Source organism: Canis lupus, chromosome 11, assembly GCF_048164855.1.
Source record: "Canis lupus baileyi chromosome 11, mCanLup2.hap1, whole genome shotgun sequence".
NCBI classification, from domain to species: Eukaryota; Metazoa; Chordata; class Mammalia; order Carnivora; family Canidae; genus Canis; species Canis lupus.
The window spans coordinates 54,164,277-54,177,014 of record NC_132848.1 but is presented as its reverse complement, the minus strand read 5'-3'; the positions used below and the strand labels follow the sequence as shown (position 1 = coordinate 54,177,014).

General features: G+C 41.7%; 1 long non-coding RNA gene across 1 annotated transcript in view; it reads left to right on the top strand.

Moving 5' to 3' along the window:
- The first annotated feature begins 547 nt into the window (after positions 1 to 547).
- The window catches only part of LOC140642299 (uncharacterized), a 33,160-nt gene continuing 20,969 nt past the window's right edge, over positions 548 to 12,738 (top strand). The window contains exon 1 of the long non-coding RNA XR_012038780.1: positions 548 to 633. This is a non-coding gene — a long non-coding RNA (uncharacterized lncRNA). The remainder of the gene's footprint in view (positions 634 to 12,738) is intronic.

Genomic DNA, 12,738 nt, shown 5'->3' with positions numbered 1-12,738 from the left:
AGTCCAGTTGGTTGCAGTGGCCTGCTTTGTGAGCACACTAGGCACAGTTTGATTTCTGTGCTGTTAGGGAGCCATTCTGGGGCCCAGTGTGCTTGTAACTGGGTGGTGTCAGCAGTCAGACCAGATGGCTTTCTTCAGCCCATCTGCTGGGGCTGCAGGGAACTCTCCCTGGGTTGTCCATTGAAAGGTTTTCAATGGTGAGCAGGGCCTGCAGTGAAACCACATGCCTGCCCTCAGTCCATCTTCTTGGGCTGCAATTGCAGTGGTGTGTGTGTGTTTATCTTCCCTTCTCCTCAGGGCAGGAGTTACTTTGGATTGGTGCTGTTCCCTGTCAGATATACTTGCAAAGTGTGTCTCAGCTGGAGCTACTTTGTTTTTTTTTTTTTTTTTTTTTTTTTTTTTTTTTTTTTTTTTTTTTACTTTCATTTTTTTTTTTATTGGTGTTCAATTTACTAACATACAGAATAACACCCAGTGCCCGTCACCCATTCACTCCCACCCCCCGCCCTCCTCCCCTTCTACCGCCCCTAGTTCGTTTCCCAGAGTTGAGCTACTTTGGAGGGATACTGGCCCAAGCTTGGATATAATGGTTCCAAAGGCGATTGGAGGGACAGAGAACTCCTTGTTAGCGAGGTAGGTGGAGAGTATTCTTGCCAACTCTTTTCTTAGAAACATTTCCTTAAGATACCTGCCCTTGCAGGCAAGTTTTGAGATTAGTAAATAAATGTCCTTCCCATTTACATCAGGGGCTTTTCAAACTGCTGCTTCTGTGTTCTATCACCTGGGGTTGGTGGTTATGTTGGCTCCTGAAGGTCAGGGACTCCGTTTCCTATCACTCATTGGCTCTCCCAGAGTTAAGCCTGCTGATTTTTTTTTTTTTTTTTAAAGATTTTATTTATTCATGAGAGGCAGAGAGAGGCAGAGACACAGGTAGAAGGAGAAGCAGGCTCCACGCAGGGAGCCCAAGGTGGGTCTCAATCCCAGGACTCCAGGATCACACGCTGGGCTGAAGGGGGCGCTAAACCTCTGAGCCACCGGGGCTGCCCCATAGCCTGCTTAAAGTATCTGGAATTAAGCCTTGCTGTTTTTCAAAGCCAAATGTTGTGGGGACTTGTCTTCCCAGTGAAGGTTGCCCATGCCAGCTGTGCCTGGTATGGGGTATGCTCCTCTCCTTCTCCATGCATGTGTCCCTCCTGTTTGTGTTTGGTCTGCCTAGGAGTTTGATCCCTGACCACCTCTCCCCCTTTCTACCCTTTTCAATGTGGCTTACTCCCTATAATTAACTGGAAAGTCTGTTGTGCCAGTTCTCAGCTTGTTTTCTCTGCCTTCTGTGATTTTTTTTAATTGAACATTTTATATGATCCTATTTTCTCTCCTTAGCATATCAGTTACACTTCCTCTTTTTAACTTTAGTGGTTGTCCTAGAATTTGCCATTATACTTTGGAGTTAACCTAATAAGTCTACTGTGAAATAATACTATTTTGTCCCACTATTTTTTTTCACCTTCTGGCGGGGGCGGGGGAGAACCACAATTCTTCCCTTCCACCTCGCATATCATTGCTTTCATTTCATTTATACATAGGCAGATATAACTAGCATGTGTATACATCTACTTCATACACACGATTACATAAATATATTAGAATTTCAAACCCACTTAGATTCAGTTAAGAAAACTAATTATATTTGCTCTCACTCATACTCTAGTGTTCTGCCTTTCTTCATATAAGTCCAATTTTCTGAACTATATGATTTTCCTACTCTCCAAAGAACTTTCTTGAACATGACTTGCAAGGCAGGTCTTCTGGAAATAAATTCCTTTAACTTCTGTCTATCTGAGAAAGCCCATTTCTCCTTCAGTTTAAAGGACAATTTCATAAGATTCACAATTTTATGGTGGTGTCTCTCCCCTCTCTTTACATTTTAATGTCTTACTCCACTTCCTTCTTATGAGAAGGCTGATTTAACTCCTTTGTTATTCTTTATGTAAGACTTCTTACATCTGGCTTTTCTCAATTTTCTTTCATATTTGAGTTGATAAAGTTTAAATATGACATGGCTAGGTGTAATTACTTGGAATGTATCCTGTTGAAGTTCTCTGAGATTACCGGATTAATGGTTTTGTGTCTGACAAAATTTGAGGGGAAATGCTCTTTCAGCATTGCCTTTCAAATATTTTTGCTTTTCCTTTTTCTGATAATTGCCATTGTGCATATGTCACACCTTTTATAGTTGTGGAAATTCTGTACCTTTTTTTTTTTTTTTTTTTTAGATTTTTAGATCTTTTACTCTTGGCTTTCCCAGTTTGGGAAGTTTGTATTTTCAATCTCAGAGATTCTTACCCTAGCCATGGTCAGTCTACTAATGAGTCCCTCAAAGGTGTTCTTTATTTCTGTTTAATGACTTTGATTGCTATTCTTTTTATTTCTTAGAATTTCCATCTCTCTTACATTATTCTTGTATGTTATCTATTTGTTTCATTGAAATACTAATAATATTAATCATTTAAAAATATTTCTGATTGGGTAATTCCAATATTCCTGCTGTTCAAAGGCAGAGGAGGGACAGTAAAGTATCCCTGGAACTGAGAAGGCACTTAGAGACCATAAAATGAAGCAAGGGACTCCACACAGTTAACAAAGTTTTAGTCACAGTAACTGACTGATGGGGTTGGGAGTGGGGGTGGTGGGGATTGGGCTTATGATGATTCAGGGGCTGCATGGGTATTCTCCACAAAGTCTGGAGAGATTTTATAGAGTGAGGGGATGTGCAGAGGTCATTGTGGTGAGGTCAAAAGGTTTAACCTTTAACAGATCTTTTGGTGCCATCTGTCCACCAGCGAAAGGGAGGGGAAGAAATTATGTTAGGTCTAGGAGTTTTCTAAATACCTTTAGGGAAGATCAGAACCTGCCTCCCTGAATTCTGGTCAGAGCATGCATTAATGTCCTAGGTACCTGGAACACATAGCCTAGAAGGAAGTCCTTATGTAGACATGAACAAGACAGAGGGCCAAAGATGAAGTCAGTGTTGTCAGCACTCCCTCACTTGCCATTACGGGACTCTAATGGTCATATGTTTCCAGTCTCTTCAAACTGAGTTTTCTTCATTTTAGTATGCCTTTTATTTGTTGTTGAAAGATAGGCAAGATGGACTGGGTAAAAGGAACTGACCTAAATAGGCTTTAAGACATGTAGTGGTAAAATGCGGGAAAAGAAGAATGTTTTACAGTTCTATGATTAGGTCTCAGTTTTGTTTTTTTTGTTTTTTTTGTTTGTTTGTTTGTTTTGGTAAGCCTATGCTGCTGAGCTCTAAACTTCATCGGTGCTTGCTTCTCTCCCCCTTAGGTAGAACCAAGTGGCTAAAGGGGGCTGGAGTTGAGTATTTCCCTTACCCGACTTAGCTGAGGTTCTGAACAAATGGAAGAAGATTAGGTTCTGGTAAACAATTTTCTCCTGAAGGCAAGCCTCATGAAGAGTATCACATTCTGGTGTATTTCAAAGAAGTTATCTTTCTCTCTGCTGGAAGTGGGAGGGCATTTTTCTCCAATATGCACTGTGAGGGCCTGATAGAGCTGCTGGAAGTAACTTACAAAAGTGTGGGCCCTTCATACCCATCACTAGGTGTCCCTAGGGTTTTTAATGATGAAATTTGTCCACAGGAAGCTTCTGGAAATTCCTTAATTACAGTTTAGGTTTTCCTATCCCAGCACTGGTTCCTGGAGAGGTGTCTGTTCCTTGGTTTCTGCTCCAGTAAATTGTTATTCTCTGTAGCTACCAGAGAATCACGAATCACAATTTTTAAATTTTTGTGTCAGTGGTTTGCAGTATGATCTCACTTCTCTGACAGACCTATGAAGGGTTAATTCCTAAGGTTTTCTAGATTTTTATTTGTTGTGAGCTTAGAAATTGCCATTCTAACCTATGTGCATGCCAGACTGGAAACTGTAGACTGTATTTGTATTGAAAATTTTCTTTAATACCTCCAGATGATATTTGTTAACTAAGGCAAAACAGCGTTCAGGGAACTCTTGTAACACTGGAGTTGAGTCCTCAAGGGTAGAATGTTCTATAAATGTTAAAAACTTTTGAGAGGGTAGACACATGGACTTATTCCTAATGGGCCTTGGGCTTAGGTTGTTTGGGAGAATTTCAGGACTATTTGACCATAGTAGCCTTTGTAATTGTGAAAATCCTGCATTGGACAGATGAAGGGAAGTATATCCTAGAGCAAAAATTGTAGAAAAATAAATCTAGCAAGATTGTCAAATTATAGCTGAGGATGCCATGCATTTTTTGGTAGGATCCAAATGAATTTTATAATAACATATTACATCATTAAATAGGACTCAAAATAAAGATTGTAAATAAGGAACCAAATCTTCTCCATAGGATGATTCTGGACTAGGGATTTCTTCTTTAATAATTTATTTTTTATTGGTGTTCAATTTACCAACATACAGAATAACACCCAGTGCTCATCCCATCAAGTGCCCCCCTCAGGGCCCGTCACCCATCCACCCCCACCCCCCACCCTCCTTCCCTTCCACCACCCCTAGTTCCTTTCCCAGAGTTAGGAGTCTTCATGTTCTGTCACCCTCTCTGATATTTCCTACCCATTTCATCTCCCTTCCCTTCCATTCGCTTTCACAATTATTTATATTCCCCAAGTGAATGAGACCATATAATGTTTGTCCTTCTGATTGACTTACTTCACTCAGCACAATACCCTCCAGGACCATCCAGGTTGAAGCAAATGGTGGGTATTTGTCATTTCTAATGGCGGAGGAATATTCCATTGTATACATAAACGACATCTTCTTTATCCATTCATCTTTCGATGGACACCGAGGCTCCTTCCACAGTTGGGCTATTGTGGACATTGCTGCTAGAAACATCGGGGTGCAGGTGTCCCAGCGTTTCACTGCATCTGCATCTTTGGGGTAAATCCCCAGCAGTGCAATTGCTGGGTCATAGGGCAGGTCTATTTTTAACTCTTTGAGGCACCTCCACACAGTTTTCCAGAGTGGCTGCACCAGTTCACATTCCCACCAACAGTGCAAGAGGGTTTCCCTTTCTCCACATCCTCTCCAACATTTGTGGTTTCCTGCCTTGTTAATTTTCCCCATTCTCACTGGTGTGAGGTGGTATCTCATTGTGGTTTTGATTTGTATTTCCCTGATGGCAAGTGATGCAGAACATTTTCTCTTATGCGTGTTGGCCACGTCTAGGTCTTCCTCTGTGAGATTTCTCTTCATGTCTTTTGCCCATTTCATGATTGGATTGTTTGTTTCTTTGTTGTTGAGTTTAAGAAGTTCTTTATAGATCTTGGAAACTAGCCCTTTATCTGATATGTCATTTGCAATATCTGCTCCCATTCTGTAGGTTGTCTTTTAGTTTTGTTGACTGTATCCTTTGCTGTGCAAAAGCTTCTTATCTTGATGAAGTCCCAATAGTTCATTTTTGCTTTTCTTTTGCCTTCGTGGATGTATCTTGCAAAGAGTTACTGTGGCCGAGTTCAAAAAGGGTGTTGCCTGTGTTCTCCTCTAGGATTTTGATGGAATCTTGTCTCACATTTAGATCTTTCATCCATTTTGAGTTTATCTTTGTGTATGGTGCAAGAGAGTGGTCTAGTTTCATTCTTCTGCATGTGGCTGTCCAATTTTCCCAGCATCATTTCTTGAAGAGACTGTCTTTCTTCCAATGGATAGTCTTTCCTCTTTTATCGAATATTGACCATAAAGTTGAGGGTCCACTTCTGGGTTCTCTATTCTGTTCCATTGATCTATGTGTCTGTTTTTGTGCCAGTACCACACTGTCTTGATGACCACAGCTTTGTAGTACAACCTGAAATCTGGCATTGTGATGCCCCCAGCTATGGTTTTGTTTTTTAAAATTCCCCTGGCTATTCAGGGTCTAATCTGATTCCACACAAATCTTAAGATAATTTGTTCTAACTCTCTGAAGAAAGACCATGGTATTTTGATAGGGATTGCATTAAATGTGTAAATTGCCCTGGGTAACATTGATATTTTTACAATATTCTGCCAATCCATGAGCATGGAATATTTTTCCATCTCTCTGTGTCTTCCTCAATTTCTTTCAGAAGTGTTCTATAGTTTTTAGGATATAGATCCTTTACCTCTTTGGTTAGGTTTATTCCTAGGTATCTTATGCTTTTGGGTGCAATTGTAAATGGGATTGAATCCTTAATTTCTCTTTCTTCAGTCTCATTGTTAGTGTATAGAAATGCCACTGACTTCTGGGCATTGATTTTTGTATCCTGCCACACTGCCAAATTGCTGAGTTCTAGCAATCTTGGGGTGGAGTCTTTTGGGTTTTCTAGGTACAGTATCATGTCATCGACGAAGAGGGAGAGTTTGACTACTTTGCCAATTTGAATGCCTTTAATGTCTTTTTGTTGTCTGATTGCTGAGGCTAGGACTTCTATGTTGAATAGCAGTGGTGAGAGTGGACATCCCTGTCTTGTTCCTGATCTTAGAGGAAAGGCTCCCAGTGCATCCCCGTTGAGAATTATATTTGCTGTGGGCTTTTCATAGATGGCTTTTAAGATGTTGAGGAATGTTCCCTCTATCCCTACACTCTGAAGAGTTTTGATCAGGAATGGATGCTGTATTTTGTCAAATGCTTTCTCTGCATCTATTGAAAGGATCACATGGTTCTTGGTTTTTCTCTTGCTGATATGATGAATCACATTGATTGTTTTTGCGAGTGTTGAACCAGCCTTGTGTCCTGGGAATAAATCCTACTTGGTCATGGAGAATAATTTTCTTAATGTACTGTTGGATCCTATTGGCTAGTATCTTGTTGAGAATTTTTGCATCCATGTTCATCAGGGATATTGGTCTATAATTCTCCTTTTTGGTGGGGTCTTTGTCTGGTTTTGGAATTAAGGTGATGCTGGCCTCATAGAACGAATTTGGAAGTACTCCATCTCTTTCTATCTTTCCAAACAGCTTTAGGAGAATAGGTATGGTTTCTTCTTTAAACGTTTGATAGAATTCCCCTGGGAAGCCATCTGTCCCTGGATTTTTGTGTCTTGGGAGGTTTTGGATGACCGCTTCAGATTTCCTCCCTGGTTATTGGCCTGTTCTGGTTTTCTATTTCTTCCTTATCCAGTTTTGGTAATTTGTGGCTTTCCAGAAATGCGTTCATTTCTTCTAGATTGCCCAATTTATTGGCATATAGCTGTTCATAATGTTTTTAAAATCATTTGTATTTCCTTGGTGTTGGTAGTGATCTCTCCTTTCTCATTCATGATTTTATTAATTTGAGTCTTCTCTCTCTTCTTTTTAATAAGGCTGGCTAATGGTTAATCTATCCTATTAATTCTTTCAAAGAACCAACTCCTGGTTTTGTTTATCTGTTCCACAGTTCTTCTGGTCTCGATTTCATTGAGTTCTGCTCGAATCTTTATTAACTCCCTTCTTCTCCTGGGTGTAGGATCTATTTGCTGTTTTTTTCTCCAGCTCCTTTATGTGTAAGGTTAGCTTTTGTATTTGAGTTCTTTCCAGTTTTTGAATGGATGCTTGTATTGCGATGTATTTCCCCCTTAGGACTGCTTTTGCTGCATCCCAAAGATTTTGAACGGTTGTATCTTCATTCTCATTAGTTTCCATGAATCTTTTTAATTCTTCCTTAATTTCCTGGTTGACCCTTTCATCTTTTAGCAGGATGGTCCTTAACCTCCACGTGTTTGAGGTCCTTCCAAACTTCTTGTTGTGATTTAGTTCTAATTTCAAGGCATTATGGTCTGAGAATATGCAGGGGACGATCCCAATCTTTTGGTGTCGGTTCAGACCCGATTTGTGACCCAGTATGTGGTCTATTCTAGAGAAAGTTCCATATGCACTTGAGAAGAATGTGTATTCAGTTGAGTTTGGATGTAAAGTTCTGTAGATATCTGTGAAATCCATCTGGTCCAGTGTATCATTTAAAGCTCTCGTTTCTTTGGAGATGTTGTGCTTAGAAGACCTATCGAGGGTAGAAAGAGCTAGATTGAAGTCACCAAGTATAAGTGTATTATTATCTAAGTATTTCTTCATTTTGGTTATTAATTGATATATTTGGCAGCTCCCACATTCGGGGCATATATATTGAGGATTGTTAAGTCCTCTTGTTGAATAGATCCTTTAAGTATGATATAGTGTCCCTCTTATTCTCTCACTACAGTCTTCAGGGTAAATTTTAGTTTATCTGATATAAGGATGGCTACCCCTGCTTTCTTCTGAGGACCATTCGAATGGTAAATGGTTCTCCAACCTTTTATTTTCAGGCTGTAGGTGTCCTTCTGTCTAAAATGAGTCTCTTGTAGACAGCAAATAGATGGGTCCTGCTTTTTTATCCAGTCTGAAACCCTGCGCCTTTTGATGGGGTCATTAAGCCCGTTCACATTCAGAGTTACTATTGAGAGATAGGAGTTTAGTGTCATCATGATATCTATTCAGTCCTTGTTTTTGTGGCTGTTCCACTGAACTACTTCTTAAAGGGGAATTTTAAGAGTCCCCCTTAAAATTTCTTGCAGAGCTGGTTTGGAGGTCACATATTCTTTCAGTTCCTGCCTGTCTTGGAAGCTCTTTATCTCTCCTTCCATTCTGAATGAGAGCCTTGCTGGATAAAGTATTCTTGGCTGCATGTTCTTCTCATTTAGGACCCTGAATATATCCTGCCAGCCCTTTCTGGCCTGCCAGGTCTCTGTGGAGAGGTCTGCTGTCACCCTAATACTCCTCCCCATAAAAAGTCAGGGATTTCTTGTGTCTTGCTGCTTTAAGGATCTTCTCTTTATCTTTGGAATTTGCAAGCTTCACTATTAAATGTCGAGGTGTTGAACGTTTTTTATTGATTTTTAGGGGGGGATCTCTCTATTTCCTGGATCTGAATGCCTGTTTCCCTTCCCAGATTAGGAAAGTTTTCAGCTATGATTTGTTCAAATACATATTCTGGACTTCTGTCCCTTTTGGTGCCCTTGGGAACCCCAATTAAATGTAGGTTTTTCTTCCTCAGGCTGTCATTTATTTCCCTTAATCTATTCTCATGGTCTTCTAATTGTTTGTCTCTTTTTTCCTCAGTTTCCCTCTTTGCCATCAACTTGTCTTCTATGTCACTCACTCATTCTTCCACCTCGTTAACACTCATTGTTAGGACTTCTAGTTTGGATTGCATCTCATTCAATTGATTTTTAATTTTTTTAATTTTTATTTATGATAGAGAGAGAGAGAGAGAGAGAGAGAGAGAGGCTGAGACATAGAGGGAGAAGCAGGCTCCATGCACCAGGAGCCTGACGTGGGATTCGATCCGTGGTCTCCAGGATCACGCCCTGGGCCAAAGGCAGGCGCCAAACCCCTGCGCCACCCAGGGATCCCAATATTTAATTTCTGCCTGATTAGATCTAAATTCTGCAGTCATGAAGTCTCTTGAGTCCTTTATGCTTTTTTCTAGAGCCACCAGTAGCTGTATAATAGTGCTTCTGAATTGGCTTTCTGACACTGAATTGTAATCCAAATTTTGTAACTCTGTGGGAGTGAGGACTGTTTGTTTCTTTTGAGGGGAGGTTTTCCTTCTAGTCATTTTGCTCAGTGCAGAGTGGCCAAAAATAAGTTGTATTGGGAAAAGGAGAAAGAAGAGAGAAAGAAGGAAAGCAAAGAGAAAAAAAAAAGGAAGAAAAAAAAATAAAAAGAAAGAAAAAAAAGGAAATGGGGGTTGGAAGCAAACAGAAATCAAAAAGCAAAACAAAACAAAAAAACAAACAAAAACATGGGGGAGGGGATCCCTGGGTGGCGCAGCGGTTTGGCGCCTGCCTTTGGCCCAGGACGCGATCCTGGAGACCTGGGATCGAATCCCACATCAGCCTCCCGGTGCATGGAGCCTGCTTCTCCCTCTGTCTCTGCCTCTCTCTCTCTCTCTCCCTGTGTGACTATCATAAGTAAATTAAAAAATTTAAAAAAAAAAAAAGAGTATCCTCTGATTCTGTATACTGTAGTCCCTTCACTTCCCCTGGAACTTGTCCGTCTAGCTGGACTTCTGGGGGAGGGGCCTGTTGTGCTGATTTTCAGGTGTTAGCACTTGGGGAGCTGCTCTGCCCCCTGCCTGGTGCAGGGCTCAGTGGGGGTTGTTTACCCCGTGAGGCCGCAGGAGGAACAGCCCCAGTGGCGGGGCAGCTCTGGAAACCTGGATTCAGCTCCGGCAGGAACTCCGTCTGCAGGGCCTGGAGGCTCCGGGCGGGGCCACTGATCTGCTCAGCTGGGGCAGGAGCGTCCTTGCGGTCCTGGGCCCTCCCGGCCTCTGCCTGTCCCGGGGGAGGCCGGATCCTGGGCTGTGTCCGGGCGCCCTGTGCTCCGGGGCCTGCGCTGGTGGATTCGCGCTCCCGCCCCGCAGCGCCCTCCGCGGAGCCGCCGCCCGAGCCCCTCCGAGCTGCTCCCGCCCCGCAGCCCCCTCTGCGGAGCCGCCCCCGAGTCCCTCCGAGCTGCTCCGGGTCCCGCCGTGCGCGCTGCAGCCCTTAGGGAGCTCGGCGCACTCTCCCGGGGCGCAGGTGTCTGTTACTGTCCCGGGGAGCCCAAGGGCATCCCCTCCCTCCTGGGTCCTGCTCTAACTCCCCGCGAGCCCCTTTCCCCCGGGAAGGTCGGTGCAGCTCCTGCGTCTCCGGGACGGGGCTCTCCTGTCCTGGGGACACTCGCCCCGGCCTCAGCCCGGCTCCTCGCGGGGTCCCTCCCCCTTGGAGGCCTTTTGTTTCTTTATTTCTTTTTCCTCGTCTTTCTACCTTGATAGAAGCGCGAACTCTTCTCACTGTAGCATTCCAGCTGTTCTCTCTTTAAATCTCAGGCCGAGTTAGTAGATTTTTCAAGATAAAGGTTATCTAGGTAATTCGGTGGAGACAGGTGACTTGAGGACCCTACTCTTCCACCATCTTCTCTCCTCCCCCTAGACTAGGGATTAGAAGCAGTATAGCACACTGGTGAGTCTTAGTTCAGTTTTATAGCCCAATTTACCTTAAGGTCAGAGCTCATGATAGTATTCATGATTTCACTTGCAAAGTATTGGATCCCCAAATCTCCTCTTCAATGTCATATTGAATGATCTAATGATTATTCATTGGGTCACCTTGGGAGGCAGACAGGTGATTTCCTTAGGCAACAGTGTCTCAGGTACATCCTACATTTGGATTACACGGAGGTTAGGTTATTTGAGGTGCCTCATCTAATGTGCATTTCTTCCCTCCCCTCAACTTTTCCATCCTTCTAGATCTAGTTCTCATCCTAAGTTTTCCCTGAAGATTTCACACAAAACTTTTGTACATATTGATTCCTCTTTCTGAGCTCTTATTAACTTACTACATTGCTGATACACTGTTTCTCATAGTCTTAAAAAAATCAATCTGTTAATTGAACAAAATTCTAATCTTCATAGGAATAAAATTGAGACCAAACACAGGTAATCAGAAATCATAATCAGAAATCAGCTCTAAATTCAAAGGACTTATGGTCCCTTGGGAAAAAGAAAAAATCAACATAAATTTAAAGATTTAAAACATTTCAGGCAAACAGAAAGGACAGTATGATTATACGATTAACTACCAAATAAATGATCTCAACAGATGGTGTCAAGACAGAGTTGGGTGATAGAGAGCAAACAGCTGTTGAGATTTACTAACTAGAAACACCTCTACAAGATTGGTAGAGTCTGAGCTTGATCTTGAAAGAAGGGATAGGGGATCCCTGGGTGGCGCAGCGGTTTGGCGCCTGCCTTTGGCCCAGGGCGCAATCCTGGAGACCCGGGATCGAATCCCACGTCAGGCTCCCGGTGCATGGAGCCTGCTTCTCCCTCCTCCTGTGTCTCTGCCTCTTTCTCTCTATGTCTATCATGAATAAATAAATAAATCTTAAAAAAAAAAAAAAAGAAAGAAGGGATAGGATAGGGAGAATGTGGGGAGGCTATACTAGTTAGGAAGTGTATGTTCCATAAGTTCAAAGTTCAATGGGCTCTGAGTATTCACCAAGACTGTAGAGTGCTTGATTTCTTCTCTTCTAAAAGCAATAGCAAGATGTTCCATAATACAGCTTTAGAAATCCTAGGCATTAACAATTACTTGGTCTCCTCTCCTCCAATCTTGTCTTATATGTGACTCCTCGTTACGCACACAGTGTTCAATGCAGAAGTAACTCTAAAAATGATTATATGAACCATTATTGCATTTCTAAGTAAATTGTTTACACTTTTAAAGTTACTCTTAAAATGTGATACAAATGAATTCATTGATTCTGAGGAAACTTAGTTTCTAAATAGCATTCTTCTGTTAATGACCAAGAGTTTTTTTTTTTTTTAAATCTCTATTGAATGTAAGGAATACACCTCTATCAAATAAGGCATCATGACTCCATATGTGTTTGAAAGTTAAAAAAATGTCTTTTCTTAACTACCTTCTCACTTCTCTGTTACAGTTCTTGAAATAACGTAATTAAAATATTTTTCCTTTTGGGTACTGAAATAATGTACCCTAGAAACTTTAGTTTCTTTTTCTGTCATTTTCAGTTATCTTGTCTACTAAAGGACTGAAAACTCCTTAAAGGCATAGTAATTTTTTTTTTTATGAATCAATAGTTGATTCATCTCTCTCTCTCTCTCTCTCTCTCTCTCTCTCTCTCTTTCCCTCTCTCTCTCTATTCTTTCCTACAGGTAAATGGCAGGAGCAAGGTGATTTTTCTCCAACAGAATCTTCTTTCAGCT